The sequence below is a fragment of the Pinus tabuliformis genome, chromosome 2_2 (genome assembly GCF_031772625.1).
Source record: "Pinus tabuliformis cultivar Carrire ecotype Pingquan chromosome 2_2, CPIR1, whole genome shotgun sequence".
Taxonomy (NCBI): Eukaryota; Viridiplantae; Streptophyta; class Pinopsida; order Pinales; family Pinaceae; genus Pinus; species Pinus tabuliformis.
In genome coordinates this window covers 210218623-210224013 of record NC_142300.1, presented here as the reverse complement: position 1 = coordinate 210224013, position 5391 = coordinate 210218623, and positions in this window count along the sequence as shown.

The window sequence follows — 5391 nt, the reverse complement described above, 5'->3', positions numbered from 1 at the left end:
ACATGATTCTGCCAAATTCACTATAGATATGGTCCCACTAATGGAAGCAGCAATTAATGGTTATGTTATGGATTGAGAAAATATATTGTTCGATAGACTAGCCACAACAATTTTAGAATATAGAACAAATGCACATGAAACTTCCCAAACCATTCCCCCCTTTTAGTACAGTACATATATTATGGTTACTATTTGTTTTAATTCCGAATACTCGATACTCGGATGGAAATGGACTGCCCAAGATCCGAACCCGATTCATATTCATCATCAACAATTTTGGAAAGATCACTACGAAAATCACCTGTACAGAATTTGCAATGGCTTTGTTCTACCTATATATTATTCTATTTTCAATAAGCTTACCCCAAGAATATCCCAGGAAGCACAAATTGACCTGACAGTAGTAGGCAGTTGGTTCAGGGAGAAAAATTTACCTATATAAAGCTTTTTGGTAGCCTCACTAAACCCCATGTCCTCCCCATATATGTGCCTGGTAAATTGTTAGCACGTGAATTGGCATATCAAGTAACTATTGAAGGGACATCAAAAACCCTTAGAAATTCTAAGAAGCAAGTGTGGCCTATATTCCCCTTACATTGTGGCATTTTCACTTTACATGACTACAAGCATGAAGAAAAAGAAGAAGAAAATATACAGATGTTGAATCTTGCTGCTATTCCTAACAAGCAATATGATCCAAATAAGGTTGCCTATAATGTTCTTGAACAAGCTAAAATTGCCAAGTTTGATCATGAAGCAGATGTTTTTTATTATTTATTTTCTTCAGCCGAAACATTCTTTCAAGTTAAATCATTGGCTCTGATAAAATATGAAAAAGAAGGGTTAGAAACATTTAATAGGCTCAGAGACTAGAGGTTGCAAACTCTGCCTTTAGACCTATTAGCCACAACCCGTACAATTCAACTACCAAGTCAAATTGAATAGAAAGCTTCTAACAAGACTCCTATAGTGGAAAAGGTTCCTGAAAAGGAAAAATTACCAGAACAGGAGCAGGAGCAAGAAAAGAGTAGTGAACTCATGGATACAAGTGATTATGTTGATCCCAAACTACTCAAAGAATGCTAGCAATTCGATTCAATTATCAGTAATACTGAGAACCTAAAAGGTTTCGGCACACCTGAGGTGACAATTGGTAAAAAGACAACAGCTAATACAGTTCCAATTGAGGGAACTAGTGGCCCACCCATGACTCAAAAGGATGTAGAGATAATCCCCGAGAATCCATCCAATTAAATTGTTCTACATGTAGAAGAAATATCACCCTTGGATGTCTTCTACATCCCTAAGCATAAGGCTGTAATTAAGAGGCAAAGGAAAAATAGAAAACTTGATCAATCTTCTCTTTTACCTTCACAAATGGAGATAACAAATGTGGTATGGAGAGAAGAAGTCAACCCTTCTGAATATCTCATTAAAATTTCTCAGTATGCTAGAGCCTACACAACAACTATTATAGACAAAGCATCGAAAGTAAGCAATTTTCTTAAAGAAAAGGATCAGGCAATTATTTTGCTAGAGACACAGGTACAAGAGAAGAAACAAAGGATAGAGCAGTTAGAACAACAGTTAGCAGCCCAGAGATATTCAAATGATCAATTGAACGAGCAACTGCTTAAAGAAAAACAAAGGATTAATCAACATGCAATTCAGAAGCAGCAAGAACTATCTCAAGCATTGAGCAAGCTGAAATCATTAAATGAACAGCTGAGCAAATAAAAAAAAGAACGAATCGCTCAGTTGTCATTGCAAATAGAAAGATTCAGAGGAGATCCCCAAGTCGGAGAATTCAAATCGAAGGCTCTCCAAATTACCAAAACATTGTCTAATCAATTCAGCCTATTTTGTTACAATATCTCTCTCGTTCTTCCCTTATGTGAAATTTCCTCATCTATGATTGATAAATTAGTATATGCAGGATAGAAATTAAAGCAAGCAGATGAAAGACTAACAGAGTTTCTCTCTTGGCAAGAAACCAAGGAAGGACAAGCTGCAAATCTACCCCAAATTATTGAATCACATAAGGAAATCCTATTCCTTGAATGGAAATCTCAACTGATGAAGGCAGAAAAGGCAATGTCAATATGCAGATCGACAACTAGTAATCTAGTTGAATTGATTAATGATACTCTTTATTTGTCAAATTTAATTTCAGAATGTTCTCCAGGGAAACTTCCATCAGTAAAGGCATTGGAACAGACATGGAAACAGGAGTTGGAACAGAGGGAAATATTAATCACAGGAATTCAAACATTAATATGGGATACCTTTTGGTTCTTCTTTGTTAAACCACATAGTTAGAGGGTAGCGATAAAATGCCTTACCAATGCGATCGGTTGTATGATTCCCAAAATTACAGATACCACATACACCGCCCAGTTACATTCGCAAATGAGTCATCTACCAGAATTGCAACCGATGCTTTCCATTTTCCAGCTCAAGACACAAGATAATCAACCAAAATAGTGAATCACTCTGACCGACTACAGCATGCCTATTTTGAGAAGATTATCACAATTTCTGTGATTTGGTTAATACCAACACATAGAATTTTTATTTCATAGTTTTTTAATTTAGATAGTATCCTCAAATTTTTGTATTAAGACTTGGATTGAAAGTTGCACTAATGTGCTTCCGAGATATATATTTTTTTATGAAAACTGAACCTGAATTCTATGTTTTGATGAAGAATACTTTTATGTGATATGCACTATTGCTTCTTATGAAAATGTTTCCAAGTTAAAATGTGGGATTTGAATGCAATTCATATTGGAGGAGATTCAAACACATATGGTACTATTATCTATGTTCTTGCTTCATGTTTTTATGTGAATCAGCATTTATTCATTTTTGCTATTATTGATGTATGCATATGCTTTCACAACAATTCCTTGACATATGACTATTGAATGTTTAAGAGTTTTTATTTTTATACATATGTATGTCAATGATATATAAAGAATAGTGTAATAATGTTTTAATTATTACTTTGTTCAACTACTTGAACAAAGAAATTATCATATGAATAAATATTCTTGTTTATAAGTAGAGTCATCTATATGCCTATTTGTCGATAAGAACCATAGAAAATTGCACTAAAAGAAACACTTCTCGGGATAGATTAGTTATTTATGTTATTGCTTTTAGAATAAATCATCCATCATTACCATTAGATATTAGAAAATAAATCACTTATCCATCCCATTTATAAATCATTGGGAAACTGGTTCCATTATATCCAGTTGGAGCCACCACATCAAACGGAAAAGGAGTTGCTTTTAAGGTCCGGACCGAGTGGCTTTCCCCGATGTTGATGCAGTGATTTTCGAGGAATCAACATTTTTGGCGCTAGAAGGAGGGCATGAACTTTGAATGGCACCCAAATACAAATCTATAATCCATTTTGAGAGTAAATATTCCTCCACCTCACCTCTGACTTCTCCCTTGCATGTTGGAACTCTAGTTTTCAAATGAGAAGTAGAGGAGACAATTTCCACTACTCAACCCCAAAATATCTCAGATAAATTAACTCTAGAATCTCCTGAAGTGCAGTCTCTAATCCACGAACTTCAAGGATTTTCAATATCACCATAGAAATCTGAGCTATCTCAAGGCAATGTCACCTTGCGATTCATTCCTTCTCACCCCCTCACCAGACTTCAAAGTGAAAAGCCTGATATTGAACCTACTAAGTTACCTTTGCCTAAAAGGAAAAGAGGAAGGAAGAATACTGAAGGATATGATAGTGAAACCTTCTCATCATCATCATCCATTTCATCTTCACCATTGCGAAGTCAACCATCCACTCCCCTCTCCAGATTGTCGTTCAAAAGGGAACTGGAGCTTCAACATATATTTCTCAACCATCTGTAACTTCATCTATGCTATCATCCATTAATAGCTTGACAATGGCACAAAAACCATGGAGCAGCCCTGGTGTAGTCACCATGCTCGCACCTTTGCATGCATTGCCAACTCATCTTGAAAAATGGTTGCCAAAATTCAATCCAGATGTAGGCATACAAGCAGACGAACACATAAACAACTTTATGTTGTCATTCAACTTAAAAGATGTCACTGAGGAAGATGTAGTTGTTAGACTTTTCCCTTATACCCTACAAGGATCAGCTGGGTCTTGGTACCATTCCCTACCATCAGGATCCATTGCTAGTTGGAATATTTTTCAAGAACAGTTCTTAACTAAATATGGTGATGAAAGATCTGTGGCCACGTTAATCAATGATCTTTCAAATCTTAAAGTAGAATCTAAACAACCTATAAAAGAGTTCAATTCATGATTTAATAAACTCTTAAATAAGATTCCTACTGCCTCTAAGCCTACTGAACAAGTTAGAAGTGAATGGTATATAACAGCTTTACCTTCAAACATAGCTATCTTTGTAGATAGAGCTGGAAAACCTAGTATAGCAGAAAATATGAAAGAGGCAATTGTTGTGGAAAAATGTATCAGCGCCTTAGAAAAGAAAGCTACTCTTGAAGACAGAAAATCTAAAAAAATCTCCTTCAAAGATGATTCAAAGAAGAAAATGGCTAAAGATCCATATGATATGGAGGGTCTCCAAAAACTATGTCAAATGAAATGATAAAAATCAAAAAATAAGTAGCTGAGACTTCAACAAAAAATCCATTTAGAAACTTTAAGAAACCATAATAAAAATCCCCTAATTCTATTTCCAATGCAGAGTCAGACCCCGAGCACAATGAAGAAGAAGATACAGTCTTATCTGAAGAAACTGAAGAAGAGGTAGCTGTAGAATGTCATGGGATGTGGGACTTCATTCTGCCCGATTCCAATATGGAAAAAGAATAGGAAGCTTTCCCAGTAAGTACCAGGAGTAAAGGCACTCCAGAACCTGTTCAAACAACTCAAAAGAAAAAGAACATGGGTACTACTACCAAGGAAAAGACTCCCACAAAGAAATCTACAACGCCTCCTACTCAAAATCAGTCATCAACTTCCAGTCCACCTTCAACATCTAAAACATTAGTAGTTGCAGACTCTATGGATTACAACATCATTGAAGACATGAAGAAAACAAAAGCAAATATCACTATGTTTGAGCTTAGTAAACTCAAACATCAACAAAAATTGCTGCTCAAAGAATTAGATGCAGTACCCTTTTCTCCTCTTCCAAATGCTATAATATCCAAAGCTGCTAATGAGACAGGTAAACCACCACCTACTAGAGTGGAAGCTACTGATATTGTTCTAATCGAAGATAGATCAAATTCCCATACTCCTCCTTTTCTCTTGACATATGATATTTCTAATAGAAATCTGCACAATTGCTTGATAGACTCAGGGGCTTCATCGAATATAATGTCGGCATCGGTTTGTTCTAAACTGAATAT